General features: G+C 45.9%; 1 protein-coding gene across 1 annotated transcript in view; it reads right to left on the reverse strand.

The window, feature by feature from the left end:
• Positions 1-22,431, reverse strand: part of LOC310697843 (putative helicase senataxin) — a gene marked incomplete at its 3' end in the record, with an annotated part of 174,631 nt that overhangs the window by 41,067 nt on the left and 111,133 nt on the right. The window lies entirely within an intron of this gene.

Below are 22,431 nucleotides of genomic sequence, written 5' to 3' on the forward strand. Positions count from 1 at the left end.
GGGCACAGGAGAATTTTTTGAAAATTTCAATTTTTGTGCAATTTAGGCTAATGCAATTTCTGTGTCAGTTTAGAAAAAACCTCATTTCACTTATTTTTCAACCAATTGGGCTTATTTTTGTATCAAAATAAAGCTAATTGTGGTCTCTTTCAAAATAAGGTATAAAAATGGTATTAGGTGCCACAGAAAAAGGTCACCAACCATTCAAAGTGATTTTTTGTCATTTTATTCCCGGTATGTTCAATAAGCCATAGCGCACAAACCACAACTGTCAGGGGTTCAGGAGCAGAGGCGAGGGCAAGGGAGGAAACAGAGAGCGAGGGGGAGGAGTCCGAAGAAAAGATGAGTGACGACGACGACCCGAGATCTCCGAGCCTGTCCAGTGAATCAGAAGATTCACAGAAAGGAGCGCCAGTGGCCAGAGCAAGGGGGGAGCTTAGGGGGACACCCCAGGAAGAAGGGTCCAGAGAGGGTTCAGAGGGCAGCAGTTGGAAATCGGGGCCAGCGTCACCAACAGAGCGCAGTGGGGAGGAAAGGCGCCAGGTATCGAGCTCCGGCAGCTCGCAGCAGGGGGGAGGGCATGAGTCAGGAGTGGCCACACCTCCATCGGAGAGCGAAGAAACGGTCAAGCGGAAAGTGGAAGGTTGGGCGCGCGCGCCAAGTTCAAATGCACAGGAAGGTGGCGCAGTAAGCAGCCCGGAAAGGGAGCCAGGTCCTAAAGCCCGGCGCAAGGAGACAGGAGGGTCCGGGGGGTCAGCGTCAGAAGAATCCCGGAAGGAAGAGACCCCGGGGGGCAGAGGGACCCAGAGAAGAACAGTCAGGCGGAAAAGGTGGAGTAAGGCTAGGGTATTAAGTTGGTGTACAGGGGGCGGAGACTCAGACGGAGCTTCGCCGGTCTAGCTTATAAGACGTAGAGCTGCACGCGGCAGCTTGGAAATGGAAACTGTAACTCAATAAAGACTTTTATAAAGTGAACGCTGGCTAGCGTGATCCTCTGTGAGCTAGGATCTGGGAGCAGCTCTGACAACAACTAACACGTGTATCATACTTTTGTTGTAGAATGGGCTAACCATGTACTTATTATGCTGTAAAAATAAGGAGGGTGTTTTTTGTGGTTATAAAATAAATTGATTTTGAAGGTGTGTTTTTTTGGACAGGTTTAAGGTCTCTTTGAGCCTGAAATACCGTATTTTTCGTCCCATAGGACGCACCGACCCATAGGACGCACCTAGTTTTTTGGGGGGGAAATAAAGGAAAAATTTTCCCCCTGTATTCCCCCCCCAAAAAACCAGGTCGGGGAATCCAAACCAGGTCGGGGAACAGCGGGATGGCGGCGCTGCGCCTCCCCGCTGTCCCCCGAGCTTGTGGGGCTGCCCGATGTCTGCCCGAAGCGCGGGGCGCTCTGCTTCAGCGTGCCCCGCGCTCCGGGAAGCAGGCTGCAGAGAGCCCTGCGGGAACTCCCACGGGCTCCCCAGGCTTGCTGATAGCTTGCTGAAGCCTGGAGAGCGAGAGGGGTCGGTGCGCACTGACCCCTCTCGCTCTCCAAGCTTCAGCAAAAGCCTGCATTCGCCCCATAGGACGCACCCAGATTTCCCCTTCATTTTTGGAGGGGAAAAAGTGCGTCCTATAGGGTGAAAAATACGGTACACTCACACATTCGTGAGAATAGTTAAAATTGTACCCTCTGATGTTACAATGTCATCTGATATATTTAAAAAAATAAGTTTTATTGATTATTTAATAAAAACAAAATACGTCTCAGAGCCCTTGTTCATTTTATTGTGTAAAACACTTTTGCAATTGTCAGAGCTGCTTGAAGATCCTAGCTCACAGAGGATCACGCTAGCCAGCGATCATTTAGTAAAAGTCTTTATTGAGTTACAGTTTCCATTCTCAAGCTGCTGCGTGCAACTCTACGTCTAGTAGCTAGATCGGCGAAGCTCCGTCTGAGTCTCCGCCCCGTGTGCACCAACTTAATATCCTAGCCCGGCTCCACCTTTTCCGCCTGACTGTCCTCCTCTGGGTCCCTCTACCCCCCGGGGTCTCTTCCTTCCGGGATTCTTCTGACGCTGACCCCCCGGACCCTCCTGTCTCCTTGCGCCGGGCTTTAGGACCTGGCTCCCTTTCCGGGCTGCTTACTGCGCCGCCTTCCTCTGCATTTGAACTTGGCGCGCGCGCCCAACCTTCCACTTTCCGCTTAACCGTTTCTTCGCTCCCCGATGGAGGTGTGGCCACTCCTGACTCGTGCCCTCCCTCCTGTGGTGAGCTGCCAGCGCTTGCCCCCTGGCTCCCTTCCTCTTCCCTGCTCTCTGGCGGTGACGCTGGTCCCGATTTCCAACTGCTCTCCTCTGAGTCCCCTCTGGCTCTATCTTCCTGGGGTGCCCCCCTAGACTCCCCCCTTGCCCTGGCCACTGGTGCTCCTTTCTGTGAATCCTCTGATTCACTGGAAAGACTCGGAGATCTCGGGTCGTCGTCATCACTCATCTTTTCTTCTGCCTCCTCCCCTTCGCTCTCTGTTTCCTCCCTTGCCCTTGCCTCTGCTCCTAAACCCCTGACATCCATCCCCCCCTCGAAGCCCCCCATTCCCCCCTCCCCTCCTTCCGGTGCTGGAGCTGGGTGCTGCTGTTGCAAAGGGACGAACGTCGGATATCGTTCGCTTCCCGTGGCGGGCCTCCATCTGAAGTCTCCCGGGTCTTCCTCCCTGCTCTCGTCGACGACGGTCACCTCCGCTTCCATCTCTGTGCCGCCGTGCTCGAAACCAGGGTCGTCCCCGAAAACGTCCATGTCCGTCTCTCCCTCACTTCCTCCTGGCGGCGTTGCTCGTCCTGGGCATTCCAGCCACTTTCTGCGGAACTGCTCCTCTGGTCTATCGTCCCACCAATACGAGGGTTCTGAGGCAGATCCCGAGGGTGACCCCTCCGGGGAACGGACGTCTCGTGTCGGGTCCTCGTCCGAGTCGAACCCCCGGAACGTGCTGGCCGAAAGCGTGGGCGTGAAAAGCCAGTCGTCGAAAAAGTCTGCTGGCATTGGTCTATGTGGGAAGAGGGCATGAAACTCGTCTTTGAGCAGAGGTTCGTCCAAGGCGTAGCCCGGCACCCAGCTGTTCGCACTGGCCGGGGTGCCCTCCTTGGCGAGAAAGTATTCTACCCCCTCTTCCCCCAATCTGGAGTCCAAAATCTCCATGACTTCGTTGATGCGCTCCTTCTGTGCCACTCCCGCGTGCCCTGTTCTGTCTCTGACCGGACTCGGCGCCGTTCCGGGTTCCTGGAACCTGTGCGGTGCCTTGTAGGGAGTGAGCACCGATCTGTGGAACACCGGATGCATTCTGGAACCCTCCGGAAGTGCCAGTCTGAAAGCTACCGGGTTGACCTGCTCTTCGACTAGGTAGGGCCCCAGTTGTTTATGCCCTAGTTTCTTCTTGGCCAACGACCTGGCCGGCACTGCGTGGGCTGCTAACCAGACCCAGTCACCCACGTGGAGCTCTTCGCCAACCCTTCTGTGTTTGTCCGCTTGTACCTTGTATGCGTGCTTGGCCAGCTCCAGGTGGCGCCTCAGCTGATCGTGGACTTCCTGCAGCTCCGACGCGAACGCATCTGCTGTCTGCGGCTCCCCCTCCCCCATTCTTTCCAGTCCCGGGAAGGTTCTGGGGTGCCTCCCGTTGTTGGCGAAGAACGGCGTGACCCCCGTGGACACGTGCTTCGTGTTGTTGTAGGCGAACTCGGCAAGCGGCAGGTAATCCACCCACGTCGCAGGCTGTTGATTTGCATAACATCTCAGGTACTGCTGCATGATGGCATTGACCCGCTCCGCTTGCCCGTTGGTCTGCGGGTGTCTCGCCGACGCCAGGTTGATCTTGACGTTCAGGAAGCCCATCAGCTTCTGCCAGAAATTCGAGATGAACTGCCGCCCCCGGTCGGACAGAATAGACCGTGGCAGACCGTGAACCTTGAACACGTGGTCTATGAACAGTTTGGCGGTTTGCTCCGCCGTGGCCACCTTAGCACACGGAATGAAATGTGCCATCTTGGAAAACAGGTCCACCACCACCAGCACTGCCGTCTTGCCCCTCGAGCTGGGCAGATCCGTGACAAAGTCCAGGGCCACCCTTTCCCAAGGTTCGACCGGAGTTTGCAGCGGTTCCAACAGTCCGGCCGGCGGTCTGTGCACTGGCTTGGCCCTCTGGCAGGTGTCACACCTCGCCACGTAGTCTGCGACCTCCCCTCTCATTCCAGGCCACCAGAAATCCCTGGCGACTAATTCCACCGTCTTCTCCTTGCCAAAGTGCCCGGCAGTGGGCGCGTCGTGCAGCTGCTGCAGCACCTTGGCGCGAAGGTCGTCTCCCGGCACGTAGATGGCCCCTTTACGGATGAGCAATCCATCTCTCAGCTGGAAACCGTCGGCCGCTGCCTTGCCCCTTTGCACCTCTGCCATCTTTGCTTGCGCGAAGGAGTCATCCTGCAACGCTCGTCGCACCGCCTCCAGGTCCACGGTTGCCGCGGCGCACGCCCACACTGTTGGTGCGAAGATGTGCATGGCGGCCGCTGGCGTTGCGTCCTCCAGATACTGTGGCTTACGGGAGAGAGCGTCCGCCATGATGTTAGTGTCCCCCGGGACATACTCTATGCGGAAGTCGAAGTTCGCAAAAAACTCAGCCCAACGGATCTGCCTCTGGTTTAGGAACTGTGCCGTGCGCCAGTGCTCCAGATTCTTGTGGTCCATGCAAACCTGCACCGTGTGCTTGGCGCCGATCAGGAAGTGCCTCCACGCTTTGAACGCTGCATGAATGGCCAGCAACTCCCTGTCCCAGATGGTGTAGTTCTGCTCGGACTTGCTGAGCTTCCTGGAGTAAAACGCTCCCGGCCGCCAAACCCCCTGCGGGTCCTTCTGCAGCAGGACCGCCCCCACGGCTCTGTCCGAGGCGTCTGTCTCCACCCTCATCGGCCTGCTGGGGTTGACATGAAGCAGCTGCTCTTCCGACGCGAAGAGACGCTTGAGTGCCTGAAAGGACTGCTCCGCCTGCTCTGTCCAAATGAACTTCTTTTTCTTGGAGCTAAGCGTGTCTGTGATGGCCGCTGTCTGCATAGCGAAGCCCTTGATAAACTTGCGATAGAAGTTCGCAAAGCCGACAAACCGTTGGACCTCCTTCCGGTTGCGTGGGCTCTTCCAATCCAACACCGCTCGAACCTTGGCACTGTCCATGGCGAGCCCCTTGTCAGACAGCTTGTAGCCCAGAAAATCCACCTCCGTCACGTCAAATTGGCACTTCTCCAGCTTGGCGTAGAGCCTATGTTGCTTTAGCCTGCTCAGCACTTCCTTGACGTGTCCGTCATGCTCCTGCTGCGATTCCGAAAAGATCAGGATGTCATCTAAGAAACAGACGCACGTCTTGTAGAGAAGTCCCGCCAACACGTGATGCATGAAAGCTTGAAAAACGTGGGAGCCATTTTGCAATCCAAAAGGCATAACTCTATATTCGTAGGTACCCAGTGGCGTGAACATGGCCGTCTTCCACTCATCTCCTTCCCGCATGCGAATGAGGTTGTACGCCCCTCGCAGGTCTAACTTGGTGAACACCTTTCCCTTGCGTACCTTTGCGAGGAGGTCGTCGATTCGGGGCATGGGGAAGTCCGATGGCTTGGTCCCATTGTTTAAAATGCGATAGTCCACTACCAGTCTTTTTTGGGGCGTGTCCCGCTTTTTAACAAAGAATACAGGACTGCCCCCCGCTGCCTTGGACTCTCGGATGAAACCGCGCTCCAAATTATGATCTATGAACTCTTTGAGTTCTTGCAGTTCGTCCTCTGACATGGAATACAGTTTCCCTTTAGGCAGCGCCGCCCCCGGCAGCAGGTCAATTTTGCAGTCATATGGTCTGTGAGGGGGTAGCCTGTCTGCCTCCTTCTCGCAGAAAACTTCCAAAAATTCTGCGTACTTGTGGGGAATCGCTTGCAGCGTGCCTAGCAGCAGCTGTGACTCCTCTTCCTCTCCTTCCTGCCGGGGCACGATGCAGTGTTCAGCACAAAAGGAAGAGCCGAAGGTCAGCTGCCTCTGGTACCAAGCCAGCGTTGGGCTGTGCTTGTCCAGCCAACTCATTCCCAATACAATGGGCGTATCCGATAGTTGAGTGACATTGAAGCTGATGATTTCTTTGTGATTCCCCAGTCGCATCACCATTGGTGGCGTCTGCTTCACCACTTGCCCCCCGAGCAGCTCCCTGCCATCCACCGTGACAACCTGCAGGGGCAGTGTGGCCGGCAGCAACTGTATAGCGTGTTTGTCGACAAAGTCCTGCCCTATAAAGTCCGCATTGCTGCCTGAGTCAATGGTGATTGGCACGTCCATGGTGATTCCATTGGGCAGCTGGAGAGATGCGGTGAGCCTCACTACTGGTTTGGGCGGGAGGGGGTTCACGGGCTGTAAAATCTCTGGGGACTGCGTCACTAACACGTCTGGCTGGGCCCCAGGGCCTCTTCCTCCAGCCAGACTGCGTCGTTTCCCTGCTGTGGTCCTCCTTGCTGCGTTGCTGCAGTCACCATTGCTGAGGCTGCAGTGAGCTTGTGGAGCCTCTGGGGACACTCTTTCGCCATATGCCCTGGCTCCTCACAGACGTAACACTTCCTGTTCCCTCTAGGAGGCTTCGCTTTCACTGCCGCCGGTGCTAGGGCTCTGGTTGCTGACTGAGCCCTTGCACCTCCAACCTCCATAGGTTCCGCTCCTCCTCCTGGCGGAGGCGTGGATTGCGCACGCGCTGCTTCTCTGGGAAGGAAGGAGGAGCCCCTGGCTGGTTCGCGCCCTCCACGCCCTTCGTCCCTGCTCCACGGACGTTCTTCCATCCGCACCCCCACTGCCAGTGCCCTCTGAACGACCTCCTGGGTGGTCCGGGGTCTCTCCCCCCTCGCGATTTCATCTTTAATCGAGCTGTGTAACCCCTCCCAAAAGAGGTCTCTTACAGGGGCCGAATCTCTGTCCCATTCCAGGGCACTGACCAAAGCGAAAAAGCGGGCATGGTACTGCCTCACGCTGGCCCTCCCTTGCCTTAGTCCATGCACCTCCTTCCGGGCAAGATCCACGTCAATGCTTGATAAAAAACACCCATCCATCGCTTTAATAAAGGCATCCGCATTTTGGAGCGCCGGATCCTTATCTCTCCATAAATTGCGCAGCCATGCTTTAGCATCCCCATGCAAATGGGACATGATGAATCCCACTTTCTCTTGCTCATCTCTAAAGTCTTTATTCAGCAGTTGCAGTGCGCACAGTACGTCTGCTCTAAAGTTGGGATACTGTTGCAGGTTCCCATCGAAGTGAGAGACCAGACCGCCTGTTCGTCTCGCCAACCCAATTCCCTCCTGCCTGGGTGTCTGCTTTGTAAGCACGTCTAACCTGACCTGGAGATCCCTGCAGGTGGCAGCTGCCTCCTCCTCTCTCTTCCTGGATGCGAGAGCCGCTGCATTCAGTTGTGACACTGCTTCTCTGAGTTCCGCTATCTGCTGCTCAGCCGTCATGTCGGCTGCCGTTCGTGAGCTCGCTGGTAGGCACCTGCTTCTCTCCCCTCCTCGAGGCTGTAGATGCCCACAATTGCGAGACGGAGCTTACTGTCAGAGCTGCTTGAAGATCCTAGCTCACAGAGGATCACGCTAGCCAGCGATCATTTAGTAAAAGTCTTTATTGAGTTACAGTTTCCATTCTCAAGCTGCTGCGTGCAACTCTACGTCTAGTAGCTAGATCGGCGAAGCTCCGTCTGAGTCTCCGCCCCGTGTGCACCAACTTAATATCCTAGCCCGGCTCCACCTTTTCCGCCTGACTGTCCTCCTCTGGGTCCCTCTACCCCCCGGGGTCTCTTCCTTCCGGGATTCTTCTGACGCTGACCCCCCGGACCCTCCTGTCTCCTTGCGCCGGGCTTTAGGACCTGGCTCCCTTTCCGGGCTGCTTACTGCGCCGCCTTCCTCTGCATTTGAACTTGGCGCGCGCGCCCAACCTTCCACTTTCCGCTTAACCGTTTCTTCGCTCCCCGATGGAGGTGTGGCCACTCCTGACTCGTGCCCTCCCTCCTGTGGTGAGCTGCCAGCGCTTGCCCCCTGGCTCCCTTCCTCTTCCCTGCTCTCTGGTGGTGACGCTGGTCCCGATTTCCAACTGCTCTCCTCTGAGTCCCCTCTGGCTCTATCTTCCTGGGGTGCCCCCCTAGACTCCCCCCTTGCCCTGGCCACTGGTGCTCCTTTCTGTGAATCCTCTGATTCACTGGAAAGACTCGGAGATCTCGGGTCGTCGTCATCACTCATCTTTTCTTCTGCCTCCTCCCCTTCGCTCTCTGTTTCCTCCCTTGCCCTTGCCTCTGCTCCTAAACCCCTGACAGCAATGATATGGTCAAAGCTGTTTTGTTTCCCATACATGTAATATGGTCAATGATGCTGTTTTTTAAAAATAAATTTTATTGGATTTTACAATTTTATATTCAACCAAATAACACAATGTAACATTTGTCATATAAAACGCACACACACAAAAACCTTCCTCATGACTTCCCTCAACTTCCCCTTCCGGTTCTTTAAATATTTATTACTTCTGCTTAATTTTTGTCTTATTTTTATGATCTTATACCTCAATATACTTAAATCCCCGCGATGGGGTGAGCTCCCGTTGCTCGGTCCCAGCTCCTGCCCACCTAGCAGTTTGAAAGCACGTCAAAGTGCAAGTAGATCAATAAGTACCGCTCCGGCAGGAAGGTAAACGGTGTTTCCGTGTGCTGCTCTGGTTCCCCAGAAGCGGCTTAGTCATGCTGGCCACATGACCCGGAAGCTGTACGCCGGCTCCCTCGGCCAATAAAGCGAGATGAGCGCCGCAACCCCAGAGTCGTCCGCAACTGGACCTAATGGTCAGGGGTCCCTTTACCTTTAATATATATGAGGCAATGTTATAATCGGAGGGGGGGTTAATGTTGCTGAACTGGATGCTTTTCTCATGGAGCAGCTACAACAAATGTACTATGGATAAATGAATGAGAGTTGCAGAAATTAATTCATAGAATAGCAATCTGAAGAAGGTGCAACCAAATTGATTTCTGCTCCTTGGGGCTTAGCCACACTTACCAAGTGCCAGTGGTTTATTTAAAAGGTGGTCCCTCACCTGGGTTACAAACAGTGGTGGTATAGAGGTGAATTCTAAATAAATTACTTCTAAATACATTACTTCTGGTAAATCAGTCACCATAGCCATTAGAGGGCCGTGAAAATTTGTGTCATGAATCACTGCCTTGCCGTGGCGAAGGGGCTTGAATAACTCAGAGAAGCTATGAACTATGCCGAGCAGGGCACCCAAGATGAACAGGTCATAGTGGAGAGGTTTGACCAAACGTGATCCACCTGGAGCAGGAACCGGCAAGCCACTCCAGTATCCCTGCCAAGAAAACTTCATGGACAAAGACAACAGGCATATAAAAGCTATGACGCTGGAAGATGAGCGCCTCAAGTCGGAAGGCGCCCAACATGCTACTGAGGAAGAGCGGAGGACAAGTACAAGTAGATTCAGAGCTGATGAAGTGACTGGGCCAAACCCGAAAGGACGCTCAGTTGCAGATATGCCTGGAAGCGAAAGGAAAGTCCAATGCTTTCTTTTCCAAAGAAAAATATTGCATAGGAACCTGGAATGTAAGAACCATGAACCTGGGTAAGTTGGATGTGGTCAAAAATGAGATGGCAAGAATAAATATTGACATCCTGGGCATCAGTGAGCTAAAATGGACGGGAATGGGCGAATTCAGTTCGGATGACCATCCTATCTACTACTGTGGGCAAGAATCCCGTAAAAGAAATGGAGTGGCCCTCGTAGTCAACAAAAGAGTGGCGAAAGCTGTACTGGGATGCAATCTCAAAAATGATAGAATGATCTCGATACGAATCCAAGGCAGACCTTTTAACGTCACAGTAATCCAAGTTTATGCACCAACTACTGGTGCTGAAGAAACTGAAATTGAGCAATTCTATGAAGACTTACAATACCTTATAGAAGTGACACCAAAGAAGGATGTTCTTTTCATTGTAGGGGATTGGAATGCTAAAGTAGGGAATCAAGAGATAAAAGGAACAACTGGCAAGTTTGGCCTTGGAGATCAAAACGAAGCAGGGCAAAGGCTAATAGAGTTCTGTCAAGAGAACAAGCTGGTCATCACAAACACGCTTTTCCAACAACACAAGAGACGACTCTACACATGGACATCACCAGATGGGCAGCATCGAAATCAGATTGATTATATTCTCTGCAGCCAAAGATGGAGAAGCTCTATACAGTCAGCAAAAACAACAACAAAAAGGCTCACTCATTCCTGTGATCCAATGCAAGACTGTTAAGTAAGTAAACACTATATTTTAAGTTTATTTTATAAGATTATAAGTTGTTACCCTATTCTTTTTTTAAGAGGGAAACCAAAGGGAAGACAGTTTATAAGCTGGAATTGCTCAGAAGAGATAAGGTTTTGCAGCCTAGTTCCAAAGCTTCTACATTTTGCTGCCAAATACGGGGTTTTAATACTCTGCTTAACCCACACACAGGAGATTGGACGGATAAATTGTAATAAATATTTCCTTTCCATATAATGTATAATATAATTATAATACATATAATGGGGTGGAGAACTGACTTGATGCTGAATTCATGGGCAACTTGTAACCCCTGCAAGTCTTCCATGCCATGTATTACCGGATGATGTTTTACAGCGCCAACTTTCTGCTTTTTTCCCATTTGTCTTATGCTTTTACAGTGATTGTTTTGCCGCAATGCCACTCTTAAGTGGTTTTCAACTTTACTTTTCATGTTAGCCGTTTTCATTCCAGAACAATGCCCGTCTTGTTTTGGAAATTGGGGAGAACTGAACTTTGGTTTAATTAACTGCCAAAACACATCCAACTTTTGACTTGATAGGATTTCTAATCACCAGCAAATTTCTGCCAAACAGTATCCATATTTATTCACACAGCGGTTTAGCAAACTGCTCTGTGAGGGGGATAAGGGAGGGAGGGGTGAAGGGAGGTGTGGTGGTCAGGTGTATGGGAAAGGCAAAGGGGTGGTAGCCATGTGTGTGTGTGTGTGTACACATACACACATGGATTCTAGAAGATGCCACAGAATTTTCCATAATGGACCATACACTATTTAACAGGACATGAAGGGTGAATCTGGCGCCAGGTTAATGGGGAAAGTTGAAGGTAGAAAGCTTGAAAAGAACTCACTTGAGATTCAGAGCTGTACCGTATTGGCCCGAATATAAGCCGCACCCGCAAATAAGCTGCACCTTTAAAATTGAAAGGGGGGGGGAGAAAAAAAGACAATACCCGGGCTGCTTCCTGGGGGGGGGGGGGGAGCCACGCTGCTTTGTTGACGATGTAAAGTTGTGAATATAAGCCACACTTTAACTTTTCACTGTCAGAATTGGGGGGGGGGAGAGTGTGGCTTATATTTGGGCCAATATGGTATTTTGTCCAGTAAGTAATGGCTTTTTCCACCTGCCTTGCACATCCGCCTAATGTCCAATAAACCTCCATTCTGAAGGTTTATTGGGATGGAGGGTGGTGCAAGGCACTTGTATTTTAGTGAGCTGAATCGAGTCATGATTATGAGTCATGGAGGTGGGGAGAGTGTTTGTATGAATTTAACAGTGCTTAGTTTATCTTTTGATTGCAACATTTTTATTGTTAATAGTGATTTTTATTATAAATGCTGCATTGATTTTTTAAGCATATATATGACTTTTGCTTTAATTGTGATGTTTCACTGACAATTTGTTAATTATTCTGTATGATTTATCCTGCATCTGTGATGTTCTTTTATGTTCTATCGTGTTGTTATTATTTATTGCTTGTAAGCCGCTTTGGGATTCATTTGAGTGAAAAGCAGGATAGAAATATAATCAATCAATCAATTTTAACACTCTCCTTAACTGGATGTTGCTACATGTCTTGCCTTTGCTTGGCTGGCTTCCTTATCTCTGTGTTTTAATATGTAACGGCCTCCTCCCACAGAGCTGGCAACTGACAAAGTAACAGATAATAGGAAATTTTTCACTGTTATGACTGCATTTGAATGGTTATGGTGCTCCCAAGTGGTGAATGCAATACAACAGCACCGCTTAACAAACAGTAAGAAATGAAGAAAGTCTGAAAACCTAATGATTTTAAGAATTAACTGTGCTGACAGAAGATTTTAAGCAGAAGTAAATATATATGAGGCAATGTTATAATGGGGGGGTTAATGTTGCTGAACTGGATGCTTTTCTCATGGAGCAGCTACAACAAATGTACTATGGATAAATGAATGAGAGTTGCAGAAATTAATTCATAGAATAGCAATCTGAAGAAGGTGCAACCAAATTGATTTCTGCTCCTTGGGGCTTAGCCACACTTACCTTGACAACCAAGAAGGAATAACCAATTCTTTTTTAGGATACTTTTGAAATTTATATAAGGCAGGAATAGCAGAAGAACAGGACATAATAAAGTATTTCCAAGGGAAAGAAATTCCCAAAATACCAGAAGAGAAGATTGACCAACTAAATTCGCCAATTACCATGATGGAGATACACCAGATTATTTCGCATTCAAAGTTGGGCAAATCACCTGATCCAGACGGGCTACCAGCAATCCATTATAAGAAATTGGAAGAGACATTAGCCATACCAATGAAATCACTTATGAACAAAATAATCTAAGATGGTAAAATCCCAGATTCATGGCAAGAAGCGAACATAATTCTAATCCATAAACAATAAATCGCCTTATGAATCTGTTACCAATTATCGGCCTATCTCACTTTTAAATGACGATTACAAATTGTACGCAGGAATTCTGGCCAACAGACTGAAATCGGTACTAAAGGATGTAATTAATCAAGATCAGGCCGGATTCCTCCCAGACCATCACATGAAAGCTAACGTGAGAGTAGTGATAGATTTAATTGAGTATTTAGACCTAAAGCCAAATAAGAAAGCTCCTTTCATGTTAGTGGATGCCAAGAAGGCTTTCGATAATTTATCATGGAAATTTTTAAAGAAAGCTATTGCCCTAGCTATAATGGGAGAACAATTTACCAAAGGCATAAAAGCTATTTATGAAAAACAAAAAGCCAACCTAATAATCAATAATGCAGAAACAGAATATATATCAATAGAAAAAGGCACAAGACCAGGCTGCCCACTCTCCATAGCTGTCAACATTTCCCTTTTTTTAAGGGAAATTCCCTTATTCCGAATAGGATTCCTTGCAAGAAAAGGGAAAAGTTGACAGCTATTCCACTCTCTCCTTTATTATTCATATTGACTTTGGAAATGACTTCAGGTTTTCGTCGCGAGCAGAAAGGGAGCGCGGAAAACCCTTGGAGGAGTTTTCCAAGTAATACACGGGCTTGGGGGAGCTGCAAAGGCACTGCGCCCCCCAAAAAATCTCAAGGGGGAGACCCTTGAGGGATAAGATACCCAGCCATGTGGAAGCGGTTTCGCTGTTTTTTCGGGGTTTGTTTTTTGGGGGGAAGATCTCGAGAGCGGCGAGACTGCAAGCGCAAAAGGGAAAGCACCGACCCTGTATTACGATGCCTCTGGCTCTCACTGAAGAATGCGACGAACCTCCAAAACTGCAAGAACGGAACCCTTAGTGTGAGTAGACTTTCTTATGCTATAAAATCCAAAAATACACTAAGAGAACGTCGGATGTTAGACGATTTAACTCAGGAATTCACCTCGGCAGAGGATTAAAATGGCACAGGTTACAAAGTCACAAGGTTGAGGAAGGAAGTATCCCTTTGCCTGACTGAGTGAATACAAAGTAAACGTCTCGGACTTTACTGTCGAGATTAAAGAATCTGAAACATTTCATTGCTTGGGAACTCTGTGTACCTTTTTGGGGAATAAGAAAGAGAAAGGAAACTTTACAGACCCGTTTAAAATGAAACCTTTTAGAGCCGCATAAAAGGACAGTTGGAAGGAGTAAGGGGGGGGGGGGAGAAGAGATTAGAAGGAGAGTAGAAAGACACTTTGAAAAACGGCTCAAAGAGACAAAAAGAGAAACCCTGAAAAGAACTTTTCCTCGCTCCTCACTCTGGGACTTTTTCTACGTATGTTGGAACGGCTTGGAGGGTAAACCTAAGAATCTAAAACATCTGGAACTTTAAACTTAAGAACTTTAGTACCCTTTGAATTTTAGAACTCTTCGCAAAGTTTGCATTCATGTTTTGCCTATAAAATCTTGGTTTTCTCTCTTCCTACTCTCTTTTCCCCCACGTTTCCTCATGTTATTCTCATCTCTAAATTAGAGGTTTTCTCCTCTTTTGGTCCTTTTTTTTTTTTTTTGGTCTTAAATTTGAGAACTATTTTGCCATCTTACCCTTTTCTTTTTTCTATCTGTTTGCTTTCTACTTTCTGCCTTCTTTTCTTTTTTTTATATAAATTTTTTATTGCGTTTCTTTCCATAGTTTGTACATTCCACACAACACAGAAAAAGTAACACAAGAAACAATTTTTTTTTTTTAACAAAAAGAAAGAAAAAAAAGGTTATAGATATTTAACTATTCAACTTTCAATAAATCCCTGTTTGGACTTCCCCACACCTTCCGGGTCTGCGTTCTTTAAATTAACAGTGTCAGCAAGTTGTTACCTTGTTTCATACCTTATTGTAACTTTCAATTGTTATGTGTTCAAATTCAATGTGTTGTATCTCAATTTTAATGCCTTTAAAATAAACATAACATGTTTGATTCAAATTATCTCCTTTTCTCTTTTATCACTTATTTTACCATTTACTTAATCATATTTGCTAAAGCATAACATTTCCTAATCATGCACTATCTTAGGATTCATACAGCTTGTAATATTTTTGCAGATAGTCCTTAAATTTTTTCCAGTCCTCCTCCATTACTTCTTCTCCCAAATCGCGGATTCTGCCAGTCATTTCAGCCAGTTCCATGTAGTCCATCAGCTGCGTCTGCCATTCTTCCAGCATGGGTAAATCTGGTGTCTTCCAGTGCTTTGCAATGAGAATTCTTGCTGCTGTAGTGGCATACATAAACAAAGTTCTATCTTTCTTTAACACTTTCTGGTCCACCATGCCCAGGAGGAAGGCCTCTGGTTTCTTAGGAAAGGTATACCTATATACCTTTTTCAATTCGTTATAGATCATTTCCCAGAAAGCCTTCACTTTTGGGCAGGTCCACCAGAGATGGAAAAATGTCCCTTCTGCCTCCTTACATTTCCAGCATTTATTGTCAGACAGGTGATATATCTTAGCTAACTTGACTGGGGTCATGTACCACCGGTATATCATTTTCATAATGTTTTCCTTCAAGGCACTACATGCCGTGAATTTCATTCCGGTGTTCCATAACCTTTCCCAGTCTTCAAACATAATGTTGTGTCCAACATCCTGTGCCCATTTTATCGTGGCAGATTTAACTATCTCATCCTGTGTGTTCCACATAAGCAGCAAGTTATACATTCTCGATAAAGTCTTGATCTTTGGTTCTAACAATTCTGTCTCTAGTTTCGATTTTTCCACCTGGAAACCAACTTTTTTGTCCATTTTAAAAACCTCTTGAATTTGAGCATAGTGTAACCAATCTCGCACCTTGTTTTTTAGTTTATCCTGGCTCTGCAACTTCCAGTTGTCTCCAATTTTTTCAATTAATTCCCAATATTTCGGCCAGTAGGCCTCCATATTGGGTCTTTTTCGAGCCTTGGCCTCCGCCGGTGATAGCCACCTCGGGGTTTTGCTCTCTAATAAGTCTTTGTATTTCATCCAGACTGCAAAAATTGCTTTTCTGACAATGTGGTTTTTGAACAATTTATGAACTTTAACCTTGTCATACCATAGGTATGCATGCCAACCAAAAGCATTGTCAAAACCTTCCAGATCTAGGACATCAGTGTTTTCCAACAAAAACCAATCTTTCAACCAGCAGAAGGCTGCAGCTTCATAGTACAACCTCAAGTCTGGCAGGGCAAACCCCCCTCTTTCTTTCGAGTCAGTTAATATTTTAAACTTTATTCGGGGCTTTTTGCCCTGCCAAACAAACCTGGATATATCCTTCTGCCATTTTCCAAAACATTCCAGTCTGTCCACGATCTGTAGGGTTTGAAACAAAAACAACATTTTCGGCAATACATTCATTTTTATGGCTGCGATTCTTCCCAACAAGGAAAGTTTCAATCTTGACCAAATTTCTAGATCCTTTTTAACTTCCGACCAACATTTCTCATAATTATCTTTAAATAAATTCAAATTTTTGGAAGACAAATAGATCCCTAGGTATTTCACTTTTTTAACCACATTTAATTCTATTTCTCTCTGAAACCCCTCTGTTTCTGTAAGTGTCAAATTCTTGGTCAAAACCTTAGTTTTTTGTTTGTTCAACTTAAATCCCGCAACCCGACCAAACTCAGATATAAGTTCTAGAACTCTTTTTGTACTGGGTTCTGGCTCCTGTAATGTCAGGACTAAGTCGTCTGCAAAAGCTTTCAGTTTGTATTGTTTCACTCCGACCTCTATCCCTTGTACCAACCGGTCCTCCCTTATCATGTTCAGTAACACCTCCAGGACTGAGATGAATAAAAGAGGGGATAGGGGGCACCCTTGTCGTGTCCCTTTTTCAATTTTAAATTCCTCCGTCACCACATTGTTCACTATTAATTTAGCTTTCTGTTCTGAATAGATTGCTTCTATTCCATTTTCAAACCCCCGTCCCACTCCCATCCCTTCCAAGTTTTTCTTCATAAACATCCAAGATATGTTGTCAAATGCTTTCTCCGCATCAATAAAAATTAACACCGCCCTTGTGTTCCTTTTGGTTTGCAAAAGTTCCAAAATGTCAATGATGTTTCTGGTATTTTCATATAAATGCCTACCAGGGAGAAAGCCTGCTTGGTCTTTGTGAATTACCTCATTTAAAACCTTTTTAAGTCTACTTGCCAAAATGTCTGCAAATATTTTGTAATCCACATTCAGGAGTGAGATGGGACGGTAGTTCTTAAGCTGAGTCTTTTCAGATTCTGTCTTAGGTATCAATGTGATGAAAGCTTCTTTCCACGTTTCTGGTGCCCTCTTCCCATCCATGATCTGGTTGCATACCTCCAACAAAGGTTGTGTCAAATAATCCTTCAAAGTCTTGTAATATTTGGAGGTAAGCCCATCCGGGCCTGGAGATTTACCTAGTTGCATATTCTGAATGGCACCTTCAATTTCCTGTGGAGTTATTGTAGAGTTCAAGATTGATCTTTTGTCTTGAGTTATTTTTGATAGTCCATTTGTCTTTAAGAATTGGTCTATCTCAAGTTCTTTCTGAGGCCCCTGTGCGTAGAGTTCTTTAAAATATCTGTGGAAGCACTTCCTAATTTCTTCTGGTTTCTGAACCATTCTTCCTTCAATCTCTAGATTTGTAACTGTATTTAACTTTTGTCTTTTTTTCAGCTGCCAAGCTAGCAGCTTTCCACATTTATTTGCTGATTCAAACGATCTTTGCTTCATCTGTTTAATTTTCCATTCAATCTCTTGATTTATCAATTTAGAATATTGTGCTTGGTGGAATTTGATTTCTCTCAGCACCTCCTTTGACTTTGGTTTTGTTCTCAATTTTTTCTCTCCTTGATGTATTTTCTCCAATATTTTATCCTTCTTTCCATTCCAGAGCTTTTTCTTAATTGTGTTCTGTTGTATCAGAAACCCTCTCATAACAGCTTTGCTTGCGTCCCAGATCATTCTTTTTTCTACTGTAGTATTCAGATTTATCTCAAAATAGTCCTTTAGCGTTTTTTGGGCCTTTTTCACAATCTCTTGGTCTCTTAGTAGGGTGTCATTCATTCTCCATCTGAAAGAACCGGATTGAGTTAATCTGAATTCTAATTTCAGAGCGTTGTGGTCGGAGCATGTTTTTGGGCAGATTTCCACCTTTCTGGTCTTAGGTGCCAGCCCTCTAGACGTCCAGATTTGGTCGATCCTTGTCCAGGACAGGTGGGCCTCAGAGAAGAAAGTTCCTTCTTTACCTAGGGGGTTCTTTGTCCTCCATATGTCAATCAAATCCAAATTGTCAGTCAGTTCAAAAAAAGTTTTAGGCAGTCTGCCGTCTGATGTTAAGTTTTGACTTTGAGACTTATCCATATGTGTAGACACCACTCCATTCATATCTCCCATCATTATGATGTTAGCATAGTCCATGTAGTCCAGCAGAATCTCATGCAGCTTCTTGAAAAATTCTGATTTCCCGTCGTTTGGCGCATATATTCCTAATATCAAATTTTTTTCTCCTTGTGTCTGAATTTCAATCGCCAAAATTCTTCCTTGTTCATCCTTAAATAGAAATTTTGGTGCCAGGCTCTCCTTAGCATATATCACCACACCTCTTTTCTTAACCTTATCTGATGAAATAAATTCTTGGCCTAATCTTTTGTTAACCAAAACTTTTCTGTGGAGCCTGGTCACATGAGTTTCTTGTAGGCAAATAATGTCCAATTGTTCTTTCTTCAATATATGAAATATCCTCCTTCTTTTCTCCGGGGAATTTCCGCCATTTATATTCCAACTAAGTAGCTGCAAAGACATCCTGTACTATTTTGTTACACCTGGAGTGGTGTGTCTTCTTTGTCCTCTGGTCCCAAAGGTATAGACGTTGCTCCGCCTCCAGGCAGTATAAGCCCAGGTTGGGGTAGAGGCCAATGTGCTGCTGCTTCTTTTTGGAGATCTTCTCCGTGGTCGTGCTGGAACTTTTGTAGATCCTCTGGAGTTCTTATTTTAACCTTCTTCTGTTTGTAGGTAAATGATAGTCCTTGTGGGAACTCCCACCTATAAGGAATTGTGTTAAGTCTCAGCAACTTTGCCAATTCTGAGTAGGTGGCTCTCAAGTCCAATAACTGTTTGGGTATATCTCTGTAAATTTCCACCCTTTTATCTTGTATCTCCAGTGAGTTTTTAAAATGTAGGCCTAATATTTTGTCTCTCTCTTCCCTTGATCTCAAAGCTATCAAACAGTCTCTGGATCTGTCCTTTCTTACCAATCTTCCCAGTCGAAAAGCCGATACTATTTTAAAATCACTTTCTTCTTTTATACCCCAGAACTTTGAAAATTCTGTTGTCAAAAATCCGATCAAATCTTCTTGTTCAATTTCTGGAATTGCCCTCAATTTAAGGTTAGTCTCACGATTTTTCAATTCCACCAAAGAGAGATAGGTTTGCTGGTCCCCAATCTGTTTATGCAGGGGCTTAACTTCTGCTTTAACTTCCTCGACCTCTTTCTTAGCTGAGGTTGCTATTTGAATGGCTTCTCCAGCTAGTTTACGATTCTCTTCTGTTGCTCCTTGCAATTTTTCAATTGCTTGTGTGTGTTGGGAAACCTGATCCGTCAATTTTTGGATCGAGGATGTAGCTTGGTCAATTTTTATTGATTGGTTATCTACCTTTTGATTTAAGGTTGACAATTGTTCCAAAATTTGTTTCAGAACTGCCTCAGATCCTCCTAATGCCATATCTTCCTCTTCAGATTTTTTAGGCTTTTCAACTTCTACTTTTTGTGTCACAGGCACAGCTGGAGCCGATGATCTGCGTCCCTGAGTCAAAGTTGTTTGTACAAGCTGTGCCTGCTTTTTCTCTTTTTCTTTTTCCTTAGCTTCCTTAGCTTTGGCTGCTCTTGTCTTTCCTGTGGCACTCATCAGTCAATATTCAAGGTCAAACATTGTAGTCCCATGGGAAAGGCAAGTCCAATTTAAAAACAATCCAGTGAGAGAAAGTAAACAAATAAAGCTGTTCCCAGGCCTTTGTATTCCCAATATCCTCTAGGGGGAGTGCCACTAAAATTCAGTAAGAAGAAGACAGATTCTCCGCCATTTAAAATCCCTATTGTTCCAGTTTTAAAAACACCATAGTCCCAAAGCACTAAATAAAAAAGTCCTGCAGAGCACTTTTAAACTTTAACAAAGTTCCAACAAGGTGCCTGCAACAATATCCAGTCCAACTGATTGAGCTCAAAAATATCACTTTAATATCCAAAAGTATCTGGAAGTTTGTAACAGTTCCGCAGTTAAACAGCTTCCCCCCGGCAGCCCGACGATTTGGGATTAAGATCTCAGTGGTCACCTAAACGAGGGGGCCGCTCCAATTTAATTTTAAACGTTTACTTACTTATGGTTCCGTATTTCTTCTTTAGGTGTAAGTTCAAAAGTGCACGAAAGTCCCACTTTAACGCTTCCCTATTCACAGCGCTTTCCGCTCCTCATGTCCTTTGCTTTGTTCTTGAAAGCAGTGCCGGAAGGCGGACTTCCTTTTTCTCGTCTCCCGGTTTCAGCCAAATTTTTAAATTTATTCCGCCGAATTTCAAATCCTTACTCACGGGTTTGTTGTTTCAGCCAGATGTTTCCAGGAAGAAAGGTCGGCGCTCATCCGTGACAGCCGCGCGGCTTTGCCTCCGCAGAAAGAGCGATGAACTCACAGCACCGCTCCCCCTCCTTCACTCCGGAGCCCCTTACGGGGTTCTTTCCGCGAATTCAGGGTCGCTCCAGGTGCCCGCCGAGTCCCACGGCCACGGGCTCACTCTACCCGTGGTTTGTCTTGATGGGTTGCCGCTGTGCCGTAGCGAACCAACCCTTTTCTGCGGTGCCCCTCTTCACAGCTCGAAGAGGACCGCCATCACGGTTTCGCACCGCCTCCGGAAGTCTTTCTGCCTTCTTTTCTTCCCCCTTTTGTTTTCTATCATAATAATACAATTAACAACTCATCTTTCCTACCCCCCCCCGTCTTGAGAAAAAATTAACCTGACCTCACCAACATCGGCAGGACTTGTACCCAATCCAAGACGTCTTCCCACATCCCGAGTTGAATAATCATTTGAACTCTAACAACTTAGAAATATATTGAATAACTTCAGGCCCTGAAAGTTGGGCGTCATCCGATTCATCTATTGAGGACTTATTTAAATATATACATCCCCCCTAGGTTTATAAAGATCGACTTAACAGAACTTGGGACCAGAGGAATTAGACGGCAATGAATGTTTGAAACATCCTTTGTGAACTGGACCAGGCCGACAAGTGGCTGAAAATCACAGATTTTGATAGAGACTGAACAACCTTTTTTGGACTGTAAAAAGAGATTACCATCTTTGATTTTTGTCTTTATTTTTGTTCTTCGTTCTTCTGTTTTTGGAACTAACATACTAATAAAATCAAATATATGATGGCACAAAGTTATTGATAAGGCTAGTGGGATTGGATAATATTGAACAAGTTACTGAAAGATTTCTCTTTTCCTTTGGGCATAAAGTCTGGATTGAAATTAAAGGGGACACGTTATTAAGGAAAACAAAGAGATATAAGGAAGTGATATAAGAATAGATAGATAAAAGTGTTGAAAATATAGAAAGGGTAAAAGAGAGATTGTGCGCCCCCTAGGGGAGAGAGTTGAAATCAAAGTTGATTACTGAGAAATAAACCGCAAAATGTTGGGAAAAAACGGGGGGAAGGTAGGAGGGACGCCAGGAGAGAGAAAGGCATCCCGACAAGAATAATTTAGAGATTTAGACTTTTTACGGTTAAAGATTAAAAATGAATTTAAGCAAAGTGAATTACATATGGAAAGCAAATTGGGAGAGATACAGGAACAGATAGACAGGAAAATAGAAGGTGCTGTAAGAGAACTCTCTAGTAAGATACAAGACTTGACAGTCAAGTCAAAAATAATTGAAGAAACAAATAAAAGAACCCAAAAAGAATTGAGGGACCAAAAGAAAGAGACAGAAAAATTAAAGGAAGAAATAAAAGACTTAAATAAAACGCAAGATCAATTATGGGACAATCTAGCCATGACAGAAATGCATCAGAAACAACTCTATTTAAAATTTAGAGGTGTAGCAGAAGAAGTAAACGAGAATATAAGAGAAAAAATGATCAAAGAACTTGCAAAATGGTTGGAGATAAAAGAACAAGTAGCATACACGATAGAAAATGCGTTCAGAATAAGAGTGAAATCCCAACAAACTAAGTAAAAAAAAATTCCCGGTGATTGTTTAGTCATATTTAACTCAATTGAAATGAAGAGCACAATATTAAGAACAAGCTACAAAAGAAAATTAATGATTGGAGGCTGCCCAATTATTATTTTTAAAGAAATTCCAATTAGGATTCTGCGCAAAAGGGAAGGATATAGACAATTAACAGGTGTCCTGAAGAGAAATACAATACAGTATAAATGGGAATTCCCAGAAGGGATTTCCTCCTTTTACAAGAACAAAAGTTTCAAATTGACAGACATACAAGAAGTGGAAAAGTTTCTGAGAAGATATGAAAAGGATCTTGGAAAAGAAGAAAAAAGACCTAGAGGAGGAGAGATGGGCATAGAAGAGAGGAGGGGAAGAGGGGGGAAAGAGGCTGAAGGGACAGAGAGGAGGGGAAGAGAGGCAGAGGATGAAGCAGAAGAGGCG

Source organism: Podarcis liolepis (assembly GCF_965112155.1).
Source record: "Podarcis liolepis genome assembly, chromosome: W".
Taxonomy (NCBI): domain Eukaryota; kingdom Metazoa; phylum Chordata; class Lepidosauria; order Squamata; family Lacertidae; genus Podarcis; species Podarcis liolepis.